Source organism: Staurois parvus, unplaced genomic scaffold (genome assembly GCF_062004578.1).
Source record: "Staurois parvus isolate SC_StPar_1 unplaced genomic scaffold, SC_StPar_1.0 ptg000432l, whole genome shotgun sequence".
NCBI lineage: Eukaryota > Metazoa > Chordata > Amphibia > Anura > Ranidae > Staurois > Staurois parvus.
In genome coordinates, this window is record NW_028318228.1 from 1,687,504 (window position 1) to 1,701,136 (window position 13,633).

Here is a 13,633-nt window from a genome sequence, read left to right on the forward strand (position 1 = left end):
TTTACAGACTTCTAAACAGAATCTGCAAAATCATAGAGAGAATCTACAAACTCCATGCATGTATATATATATATATATATATATATATATATATATAGGCCCTCTGATTCCTACTGTATTAGATTGTATTGTAATTGTACATATGTTGTAAAGTGCTGCGTAATCTGTTGGCGCTATATAAATTCTGTATAATAATAATACGTCTATTGCTGACAATGTACACAGAGCTTTACATAATTGCACATTCACATCAGTCCCTGCCCTCAAGAAGCTTACAATCTAATGTCCCTATCTCATCATACATATATACATACACTAGGGCCAATTAACCTGCCAGCATGTCTTTGGAGTGTGGGAGGAAACCCACACAAGCACATGCAAACTCCATGCAGGTGGTGTCCTAGAGGAAGTTTGAACTGAGGACCCTAGTGCTGCAAGGCAGAAGTGCCCACCACTAAAGCTGGCCATACACTATTACATTTTTGTTCAAAATGTTTGCTTTTAAGAATGTTCATTTGATTTTCTAATCCTTAGGGGGGTCAAATCAGCATCCGTTTTTGGCCACACTAACGAGAAAATTTGAAGAAGCATGATGGAAAACGTTTCTCAAATGAACGACTTTCTGAACATTCGTTCAGGAAATTACATTCACTCCAAGATTGAATGTTAAAAACCAAGTACTTATGAATTACATTCCTCAAGAATGACTTAACTGAGAATTTTCACTCGATTGTACAAATATTCATTTGAATGTTTGAAAACCTACTGGCATATGGCCAAAGGGTGAGTTCACCTTTACAGAAAACTTTAGAAGTGAACGAACACCAGACTGTGACAGCGCTGACCAATCAGAATTGATCTGGTCCATGCTGGAAATGCTGCTAGGATTTCAATCTCTGGAACTGCTGGACCGGCTGCAGACCCACACATTGCTCAGCAGCCCTGGGAGGTAAGTACAGAAGGAATCAGAGTGGTAGGGAGGATGTTAATTCAGTTTTACATTTTTTCTGAAAAAGTGAACCTGTTCCAGCAATAAAAGCCTAAAAATGTAGAAAGTCACCAGCACTCCAGAGGATTATTTTCACTTTTTTTTATTGTAAAGAGTTTATTTCACAATTAAATAAAAGCGAACACTTCAGGGGCCTTGTATGCTCCTTTAGTCAATTGAATGAAGATTAACTTTGCAAATCACATGAAAAGCAAATTACCATGTATTTTTTTTTTTTATCTTCACGTGATTAGGTATTAAAAGTGAACACCGCTACAATGTATTGAGTGAAGGTTCTCCACTTTGGTAAATCAACCCCATTGCATTGCTGCTTATTGCATTAACAACAGTGTCTGGAACAGGAAGTGATGGAAAATCTCCCCCTACAGGACACAGCCAAAAAAACCTGACTGGAGTCTTTACCATTCACTACTTTATCCAAAACATCCACTTTAAATAAAGATGAATTAATTATACAGAATGGAAGTTTAATGGTTTCAAACAGCCTTTATGCTACCAGAACCACAAACACCGCTGACAACGCTGATCTTCTCCTCAACGCATGGGCTGAAGAACTTGGTTTTTACAATGACTAGCTGCCTGGTGGAGTTTTTGAACTACGACTTTTTTGGGAACTTTGATCCTTTTTTTCGAACTTTCTTTTGGAAGTTTGAACTTTAGAACTTGGGAACGTTGCCCAGCACCTTAAATTAGCTGGCGTGCACTGCGTTAATGGCTGGTGCTGGTTCATTGGGGTTCTTAGCGTGGTTCAGTATGGTCTGTTCACTGACCAAGATCCACAGTTTGTCCAAGTTATTTGTGGGACAATAATGCCGATTTCTCTGCAGGTGGTAATGCGTCGTACTGACCTTACCGAAGTTATCAGGGTGGTATTTATCAAAGCTGATCATGTATTGATGGTACCACGGCATTACGGCGACCACCTGAATGCTTCCTGTGCTGTGCTAACATGACCATGACAAGTCTATGGAGAACCCTTGTCTTTCTTAGCTTGGTAGGCATGACAGCGGCTGCAAGAGAAAGAGCTCACAAGATTTTTGGCAAATTGTTTTGCAATTGTTGAACAGATAAAATAGAACACTTTCCATAGTATATGTAACTGACCTAAAGGGAGAAAATAAAGGAAATGTATTGTTAGAATTTACATACACTTATGACCAGGCTAAAGGATCTTTTTGCGTATGGACGTAAAACATCCACTGTAGTTTACAAATGTTAAAACACCTACAGAGGAGACGAAAGAAACAGGTTGTTCGCCATGACTAGACACCTGTGCCTTCCCCAGTGAATTAAAGGTGCTGCCAGTATCTTGTGAAGTTGATTCTCAGAAACGCAATGTTATTCTCAGCTTCAACGTCCATCTGTTTTTTTTCTCTAATACCGCTTGACATTATTTCTGCTCCATGTAACACTGACGTCTCCCTACATTTCAGAAAATAAAGACTTCATATTCCACCTGTCTGCACCAATTGTTGTGTGCACAATGTGGATATCCCAGTTCCTCGAAGTGGCAGCTCATTAAGAATTTTTCTAATTACTCCTCTGTATTCTGACACATATAAAGACTACAGCAAGAAGAGTGGTAAAAAATATTAAAATGAAAGAATGTTAGTAGAGAGAGACAAGTGACAGCATAAAATCAAGTCTGCCCCCCCCCCTTTTTTTTTTTAATTATATAGAATTATAGAAAAGTTACAACATTTTGAGACAAAAGGAGACATTGTATCCTTAACTGAAAAATGAGCCATGAAATATATACAGGGAAAAAAAAAAGCTAACTGTCCTGGGCTACTGGTTTTTAAGCCTGACACCTTATGTTCAAAGAGGTCCTTATTACCTCAGTCTGATAGACTTTGTTTAGACTTGTGATTGGGGGCGGCAATAATGTGCAGTTGAGACGTGGTTTTGCTGCCTGTGAAGCGCCCCCTCTTAAGCTGCAATAAGCAGCAGAAAGTGTTTACATACAGTGGCTGCGATGCTTGTAATGAACACGGTTGCAGGACATTTGTTAGCAAAAACAGTGCGAAAACAGGTGGTGAGGAGGCGTCACATTGCTTCCTCACTGCCCAAATGTGGATCGGGCTTCAGTGGACAGGGAGATTAGATGCATGTCTAAATCTACCCATATTCTCAAGACGCCATCCTCAGGGGCGGACTGAAAACTCATGGGGCCCCCGGGCAATAGGGGATCATGGGGCCCCTGTGTCCTTGCCCAAACTCAAAAAAGCCTATGAAAAAGGTACCAGGGGCATCTCATGGGGCCCCATACTGACCCCGGGCCCTCAGGCAGTGCCCGAGTTTCCAAATGGTTAGTCCGCCCCTGGCCATCCTTTTTAAAAAATAATCCAAAGGCTAAATCACTATACAGCCTCTTGGCCCCATTGACCATTATTCCCACTCCATTTCTCTATGGTCCAACTTTACTTCTTCAATCAGAGCTCTGAATTACTTCCACCTCCTTGAGCATACACTCCAGAATCTACACGGAACTTCTTCCAGTGCTTCCTCCCTCCACAATATTCCCAGCATTGTCTCCTATCTGTCAGAAGGCTGGATGACACATGTCTGCTGATAGGATGTCTACCCATCATACCTCCTTGGAAATGGAGTCTATGAGAGCAGACATCACCTGCTCCAATTAACAGAGTTGCTCTGTTTCTTAGGTAGCCTTAGAAAACTGCTAATTGCGTTTGCTTGTTCCCTGAAATCAGCCTGAAGCAAAAACATTTTCTTTTGTTATGTTATTGAGTAGTGATGAGTAAATCTTCCCAAGTTTGACGCCAAGGGTCTGGCAAATCTTGTTCAAAATTTAGTGAACCACAATTTAGTGGCAAATCCCACTGAAATGTAAGGGATGGGGCCAGGGGCGGACTGACAACTCATGGGGCCCCCGGGCAATAGGGGATCATGGGGCCCCTGTGTCCTTACCCACACTCAAACCGCACCCAAAAAAGCCTATGAAAGGTACCAGGGGCATCTCATGGGGCCCCTTACTGACCCTGGGCCCTCGGGCAGTGCCCGAGTTTCCAAATGGTCAGTTCGCCCCTGGGTGGGGCATCGCTGCTAAGTTCTGGTCATTTTTCGGGCTAATAGGCAAACCAAAGTAAAAAAAAATGGCTTGGGAAGCTGGGCACTTCAATGGTGGAAATGTACCAAAAAAAACAATAATGAAATACGATACAGTGTGGAGAGGGACTATTCATGCGGCTTCTTGAGCAATTATGAAAATACAGAAGTTCTTTAAATAATATGCTTGGGGGATGCCTCACAGCTGTACATGGTGTTACAGGCCGGTTTATTTTCATGGCCAATCTCAGTGACCGTGTACACAGGCAGTACATATTTGGCTGTGGAATTGATTTGTTTTTGTCTTTACAATTATCTTGTCTTACTTACAGAAGAAGCATTCTAATCTAATTAATTTCAGTTTGATAAAAAGGCTTTCCGCAGGTAGCATTAGCAGCAACCCATTCCTGTTCATCAAATAGCAATAGGCTCTCTTTGACAGGCAGATAGAAATTGCCCTGCAGTTCACTGTGGCTGTTCTGCTGATGTAAAACTGTCCTGCCTGCTGGCCAGTTTCTGTCAAGTTCTCATTATATTTTAAGAGACCATAGATGATACAGCACTGTAAACTGGATACAAGAAGAACAATTTTAATGAGGGAGAATTAGCAGAAATGTACAAATTTAAATAGCAAGGCCAGGCCCAAATGTACTAGAGAAAACCAGCACAGGCTGAGGTTTTACTACAAGAAACAAAACACTGCAGGGGATACAGTAGTGGAAATTTGGCCAGCAGCAGGACATTTTTAATCAGGGATATTAGGCCTAACTGGTGTGTGCCTAATATTTATTGTATAAAAAAAAAAGTCAGCAAAGGGGTTGACAGCACAAAGAACTAGCAGTTAGAAATAAAGTACAATTTTCCAACCGACCCTAATCTCTCTCTTTGAAGTTTATCAACTTTCCCTATTTTGCTCTATAACAGCTTCAAATATGCCTACACTATGACTGTTTTGTGTCTTCCCTTTTATAGTGTTGGATCCCCCATTGAGTTTCTGGAGAGGTATTCAGCTCCGCTCCTACCTGCTTTCCATTTTGCGTGCTCCTGGTATTTCTTGAAAGTTGAATGCCTTGTGAAGTTCTATGTCACAAGGGAGAACCAATTCACCATAGCCTCTCCATCATCTACTTTTCTCTTATTCCCCCTGGAACCCAATTTTGTTTGTCCTTTCCTGGACAACTCCTTTACCACGTTACAACGGGAAAAGATCTTGCACTTTGCCCATAAGTCTTCTTTGGCCACCAAAGTACAGGAGACCAATTATAAGCTCCTCACACGTTGGTACCAGGTGCCGTCTAAACTTCACCGTATTTCGTCATAGCTTCCTGATGTGTGTTGGCGATGTGGTGCCAATGGTGGCACTCTCCTCCATGTCGTTTGGCAGTGCTCAAGGCTTCAGCCCTTTTGGTGAGGGGTGACTGACATTCTCAAACAACTTACCACTGTGGACCTGCGAGTAGTTCTCCAAGGTGAACGAGCTTAGGAACATGGAGGATCTCACGGTCACCCTGTATAATGAGATATTTTGGGACACCTGGCGCCCTTGGCAATATTTTGTGTTTTACAGATGCATACCTGACTGAATATACTCAGTGAATGTCTTGCCTCTGAATTTATTCTCTCTCGAGAAGAGGAGATTAAGGGGGGATATGATCTCCATGTGTAATACATAAGGGGGGATATGATCACCATGTATAATACATAAGGGGGGATATGATCTCCATGTATAATACATAAGGGGGGGATATGATCTCCATGTATAATACATAAGGGGGATATGATCTCCATGTATAATACATAAGGGGGGATATGATCTCCATGTATAATACATAAGGGGGGATATGATCTCCATGTATAATACATAAGGGGGGATATGATCTCCATGTATAATACATAAGGGGGGATATGATCTCCATGTATAATACATAAGGGGGGGGATATGATCTCCATGTATAATACATAGGGGGGGATGTGATCTCCATGTATAATACATAAGGGGGGATATGATCACCATGTATAATACATAAGGGGGGGATATGATCTCCATGTATAATACATAAGGGGGGGATATGATCTCCATGTATAATACATAAGGGGGGGGGATATGATCTCCATGTATAATACATAAGGGGGGGATATGATCTCCATGTATAATACATAAGGGGGGGGGATATGATCTCCATGTATAATACATAAGGGGAGATATGATCTCCATGTATAATACATAAGGGGAGGATATGATCTCCATGTATAATACATAAGGGGGATATGATCTCCATGTATAATACATAAGGGGGGGTATGATCTCCATGTATAATACATAAGGGGTGGATATGATCTCCATGTATAATACATAAGGGGAGGATATGATCACCATGTATAATACATAAGGGGGATATGATCTCCATGTATAATACATAAGGGGGCTATGATCTCCATGTATAATACATAAGGGGGGGACATGATCTCCATGTATAATACATAAGGGGGGATATGATCTCCATGTATAATACATAAGGGGGGATATGATCTCCATGTATAATACATAAGGGGGGATATGATCTCCATGTATAATACATAAGGGGGGATATGATCTCCATGTATAAATACATCAGTGGTTATATAGTGAACTCGGTGTAGTCATTCCCCCTGAGGTCATCACAGAGGACAAGGGGGCGCTCTTTACACCTGGAGGAAAAGAAATGTAATCTCCAAACACGGAAAGGTTTGAGCTGAGAACATATGGAATAGACTCCCTCAAGAGTTGGTTGTGGCCAGCTCAGTGGATTGCTGTAGGAAATTCCTGGATATAACTGGATATAACATTTATAGGGAAAGTTGATCCAGGGAATATCCGATTGCCTCTCGGGGGATCAGGAAGGAATTTTTTCCCCTGCAGGAGCAAATTGGATCGTGCTTTGCTGGGTTTTTTGCCTTCCTCTGGATCAACTGTGGGTGTAGGATTAGAACTTTTTTTTTTTCTATGGTTGAACTGGATGGACTTTTGTCTTTTTTCAGCCAGACTAACTATGTAACATGGCTTGACCTCTCACTCCAGGAGGGGATGCAACCCCCAAGGCTCTTGTTCTGTTTCTCCTATATCCCATCTCTCCTCTCCCTCTGCTCTCTCCTTTTCATTTAACTCTCTCTGCGCCTTTCTGACTGTTTTTCTTTTTTACTATCTGTCCCAGCCCCTACAGTATCCTACTGTGGGGTCCCCCCTCACTTTTTCCCCCCATTCTATTATGTCTTTTCGATACTGGTAGAGTTTTTTCTCTCTCGGTTTGATATTCTCTCTATGTTCTTTTTCACATCTTTGTAACTATACATTCGATCCGCTCTCTTTGTGCTTTGGCATAATCCTCCTTTTCTTAGGATGTCATTTAAACGATCACCCGATGATTTGTTCTGGTCCTGTTTTGTTGTCATACAGTATATGTGCTGTTTCATTCGCTCTTGATACTTTCTTCTCACATGCAAACTTGATGAACCCCTAAAGATTCTATGTGACTATTTCAGGCTTGGTCTAGATTTTTTCCTGTATTCTGGTGAATCTTTCTCCTGGTTCTTTTTATTGTATGTTAATTTCACCAATAAATAATTACAAAAAAAAAAAAAAGTATCACTTTAATTACTGCCAGTTTCCTAAACAGAAAACTTGTTAATTCTTTAAGAATTTGTCACTGATAGATTCTTGAAGCGGCGTATGGTAGCATCAATGCATACCGTAGTTCTTAACCATTTCAATACCGGGCAATTTTACACCTTCCTGCCCAGGCCAGTTTTCAGGTTTCAGCGCTCTCACACTTTGAATGACAATTGCGCGGTCATACAACATTGTATATATCACAAGATGCAGCGCTATAAACTATATCATATATGCATGGATCAAAGAATCAGTCATGAATGACTAAACAGTTGAAAGTTCATAAAATAGGTGACTTTAGTGCTCTCTTCTACTTTATATCCTCCTGATGGTCAGGCGTTTGTGCAGAATAGTGCTGAAGGGGTGCACACTCACCAGAATGCACAGATATATGAGCGTTTAGTATAGATTCCCCTTTAGGATCATCGACTGGACACGCTGTGATATTATGACAACCACCTTCCAGACCTCCTAGATGTTCCTGTATATTCCCTGGTTTAGGTGACCTGCGGACTTCTCCTTAGGATCAGCATACGATTCGTACCCCACAAAGAGATGAGTGGCTAAAATGGGTACTCCCCAAGGGAGTCAGAACAAAACGCATCCATAGTGTAGTAGGTCATTTAAAAGGATTTATTAAAACTCAGCAGTCCGTGTACACGGTAATATATAAACAATATGGACTAACCGTCCAGTGATAAAGATGACCGCCGGAGCGCCACGATGCTCCGGCGGTGTGACGTCACGGCGTTCTTGGCTCCTCCTACGCGTTTCGTGCACACGCACGTCGTCTGGGGGGATGTGCCACTGAACGCCGAGCCGTGCGACGTCCATTTATATGCTAGGCGCATGCGCTTTGGAAAGGCGCCATTATCCTGAAGTCTAACCACGGACGACCGGATCTTCATACCGGCGCCATTTTTCATTAGTTTTGCATACTAATAACACAGCAACATGTGTACTCGGCTGGTTGTCATTCCCAAGCATCTCACTATGATCCTTTAATGCCTTCTAATCAATATTTCCGACCTCCAAGCCGATTAGTATACATTTTGCTTTATGTGATAATAAGATAAGTATATTTCCAATTAGCCAGAGAAAAAATCCGAATCAAAATCATCTTATGTGTATGGCACTAGCATATAAACTACTTGCCAAAATATATTATTCATTAAAATACATATTTAATATGAGTCAAACATTCCCAATGTTGTGCAATTAAAATAAAGGACTACCATAGGTCCTTGCTAAAATATAGATTATAAAATGGTATATAAAATAATACAGTATATATCAATCAATACCAATGGATTTATATAGATGGTCCAAAGGTTCTCTAGAAGGGGAAATAAATGTATTGAGCCAACAGCATCATATCCTATTTTCTCAATATATTTTACATAGCCCATATAGTTTTAACTGTTATTGATAAAACAGTTAAGATCTATATCTATATTGTGACCTTTGGGCTGCAGCGTTTGGAGTTCATATATCCAGCGTGTTTCAAGCTGAGAAACTTTCCGTATTTTGTTTACCCCCCTCCAATGGGGTTGTACAGTATCTATCCCAACGAATTTCAGTGTTGATGGATCATTATTATGTTTACATTTGAAGTGATAAGACAATGAGTGATCTTTATATCCCTTTTTAATGTTACTGATATGTTCTCTCAGTCAATCACGTAGACGTCTGGTAGTACGCCCCACATACTGGAGTTTGCAAGAACATTCAAGGAGATATACTACATTCTTACTGTAGCAGGTTATACAATTATCTATTTTATATGATCTTCCTGTGGTGCATGAAGAAAAGGTGAATAATTTCTGTCTCCTTACGTTATTCATCTTGCAAATAACGCACTTATTACAAGGAAAAAAACCTTTTATGTTTGGTGCAAAGGTAATCTTATTTGGGGGGTCAATGACGTTTGGTGCTAATCGATGTCTTAACGAAACGGCTTTTTTGTAAATAACTTCAGGTTTCGCTGGAAGAATTTTAGAAAGGATAGGATCCGCCATCAATACATTCCAGTTTTTGTTTATAATGTGTTTAATGGCTCTATGCTGTGTAGAATATGTAGTTAAAAACGGACAAGACAGAGACCTATTGGTTATTCTTTTTTCCTCCAATAGTGTGTTTCTATCTAGATTAGCCACTTGTTGTATGGTGTCATCCATATTCTGTTGGGAGTAACCTTTTTCCACAAATTTCATTTTTAAGGTTTCGGCCTGTGTGTGATACATATCTAGTTTGGTACAATTCCTACGTATTCTAGTGAATTGACCTTTAGGGATATTGGCTAACCATACGGGATGATGACAACTGTATAGCGGGATGAAACTATTCCTGTCCGTTTTTTTAAAAAAGGATTTGGTAGTAATCATCCCATTGTCATTTGATAATGTCAAATCCAAGAAGTGTATTTCTGTATTACTATATACATAGCTGAATTCAATATTACATGTATTGTCATTTAATGTTTTAAAAAAGTTATGTAAAGAATCCTCTTTCCCATTCCATAATAAGAACACGTCATCTATAAATCTTTTGTAAAATAATAGCTCCGGCCACTCTCTTGCATAAATTAAAAACTCCTCCCAATACGCCATAAAAAGATTTGCTAGACTGGGGGCAAACTTTGCCCCCATTGCTACTCCTTTGGTTTGCAAGAAATATTTATGGTCAAACCAGAAATAATTGTTCTGCATTGCGAACTGCAGTAATGTTAAAATATACTCAATATGTAGAGGAGATAAAGTACTTTGAGTGTCTAAAAAATATTTTGCAGCGTCCAACCCATCTTCATGTGCAATGTTACTGTATAAGGATGTGACATCCGCTGTAACTAAAAAAGTCTGAGATGAAACTTTAATATCTTTAATCTCATTTAAAATGTGCTTAGTATCTTTTAAAAATGATGGAGTTTGCGTGACCAACGGCTGCAGGAAATAATCTATATATTCTCCTGCTTTGGAGAATAGTGAACCTATTCCACTTATGATAGGTCGTCCTGGTGGTTTTGTCAAGTTTTTATGCACCTTTGGAAGTATATAGAACACCGGAAGTCTCGGGGCTGATGGACACAGGAATTCCTTTTCTTTCTTATTTAGTATACCACTTTCAAATCCCTTTGTTATAATACTTTTCAGACCCTTTTTAAGAGATGATAAAGGATTCCCAGGGAGATTAAAGATATTAAAGTTTCATCTCAGACTTTTTTAGTTACAGCGGATGTCACATCCTTATACAGTAACATTGCACATGAAGATGGGTTGGACGCTGCAAAATATTTTTTAGACACTCAAAGTACTTTATCTCCCCTACATATTGAGTATATTTTAACATTACTGCAGTTCGCAATGCAGAACAATTATTTCTGGTTTGACCATAAATATTTCTTGCAAACCAAAGGAGTAGCAATGGGGGCAAAGTTTGCCCCCAGTCTAGCAAATCTTTTTATGGCGTATTGGGAGGAGTTTTTAATTTATGCAAGAGAGTGGCTGGAGCTATTATTTTACAAAAGATTTATAGATGACGTGTTCTTATTATGGAATGGGAAAGAGGATTCTTTACATAACTTTTTTAAAACATTAAATGACAATACATGTAATATTGAATTCAGCTATGTATATAGTAATACAGAAATACACTTCTTGGATTTGACATTATCAAATGACAATGGGATGATTACTACCAAATCCTTTTTTAAAAAAACGGACAGGAATAGTTTCATCCCGCTATACAGTTGTCATCATCCCGTATGGTTAGCCAATATCCCTAAAGGTCAATTCACTAGAATACGTAGGAATTGTACCAAACTAGATATGTATCACACACAGGCCGAAACCTTAAAAATGAAATTTGTGGAAAAAGGTTATTCCCAACAGAATATGGATGACACCATACAACAAGTGGCTAATCTAGATAGAAACACACTATTGGAGGAAAAAAGAATAACCAATAGGTCTCTGTCTTGTCCGTTTTTAACTACATATTCTACACAGCATAGAGCCATTAAACACATTATAAACAAAAACTGGAATGTATTGATGGCGGATCCTATCCTTTCTAAAATTCTTCCAGCGAAACCTGAAGTTATTTACAAAAAAGCCGTTTCGTTAAGACATCGATTAGCACCAAACGTCATTGACCCCCCAAATAAGATTACCTTTGCACCAAACATAAAAGGTTTTTTTCCTTGTAATAAGTGCGTTATTTGCAAGATGAATAACGTAAGGAGACAGAAATTATTCACCTTTTCTTCATGCACCACAGGAAGATCATATAAAATAGATAATTGTATAACCTGCTACAGTAAGAATGTAGTATATCTCCTTGAATGTTCTTGCAAACTCCAGTATGTGGGGCGTACTACCAGACGTCTACGTGATTGACTGAGAGAACATATCAGTAACATTAAAAAGGGATATAAAGATCACTCATTGTCTTATCACTTCAAATGTAAACATAATAATGATCCATCAACCCTGAAATTCATTGGGATAGATACTGTACAACCCCATTGGAGGGGGGTAAACAAAATACGGAAAGTTTCTCAGCTTGAAACATGCTGGATATATGAACTCCAAACGCTGCAGCCCAAAGGTCACAATATAGATATAGATCTTAACTGTTTTATCAATAACAGTTAAAACTATATGGGCTATGTAAAATATATTGAGAAAATAGGATATGATGCTGTTGGCTCAATACATTTATTTCCCCTTCTAGAGAACCTTTGGACCATCTATATAAATCCATTGGTATTGATTGATATATACTGTATTATTTTATATACCATTTTATAATCTATATTTTAGCAAGGACCTATGGTAGTCCTTTATTTTAATTGCACAACATTGGGAATGTTTGACTCATATTAAATATGTATTTTAATGAATAATATATTTTGGCAAGTAGTTTATATGCTAGTGCCATACACATAAGATGATTTTGATTCGGATTTTTTCTCTGGCTAATTGGAAATATACTTATCTTATTATCACATAAAGCAAAATGTATACTAATCGGCTTGGAGGTCGGAAATATTGATTAGAAGGCATTAAAGGATCATAGTGAGATGCTTGGGAATGACAACCAGCCGAGTACACATGTTGCTGTGTTATTAGTATGCAAAACTAATGAAAAATGGCGCCGGTATGAAGATCCGGTCGTCCGTGGTTAGACTTCAGGATAATGGCGCCTTTCCAAAGCGCATGCGCCTAGCATATAAATGGACGTCGCACGGCTCGGCGTTCAGTGGCACATCCCCCCAGACGACGTGCGTGTGCACGAAACGCGTAGGAGGAGCCAAGAACGCCGTGACGTCACACCGCCGGAGCATCGTGGCGCTCCGGCGGTCATCTTTATCACTGGACGGTTAGTCCATATTGTTTATATATTACCGTGTACACGGACTGCTGAGTTTTAATAAATCCTTTTAAATGACCTACTACACTATGGATGCGTTTTGTTCTGACTCCCTTGGGGAGTACCCATTTTAGCCACTCATCTCTTTGTGGGGTACGAATCGTATGCTGATCCTAAGGAGAAGTCCGCAGGTCACCTAAACCAGGGAATATACAGGAACATCTAGGAGGTCTGGAAGGTGGTTGTCATAATATCACTGCGTGTCCAGTCGATGATCCTAAAGGGGAATCTATACTAAACGCTCATATATCTGTGCGTTCTGGTGAGTGTGCACCCCTTCAGCACTATTCTGCACAAACGCCTGACCATCAGGAGGATATAAAGTAGAAGAGAGCACTAAAGTCACCTATTTTATGAACTTTCAACTGTTTAGTCATTCATGACTGATTCTTTGATCCATGCATATATGATATAGTTTATAGCGCTGCATCTTGTGATATATATTGTTTTGAGGGTGATTGGTACCTTATGTTCAGCTGCTA

The 13,633-nt window shown here is 39.6% G+C and overlaps 1 pseudogene; it reads right to left on the minus strand.

The window, feature by feature from the left end:
• Positions 1-1,485: 1,485 nt before the first annotated feature.
• Positions 1,486-2,011, minus strand: LOC149454229 (large ribosomal subunit protein uL15 pseudogene; annotated as a pseudogene).
• Positions 2,012-13,633: the final 11,622 nt, after the last annotated feature.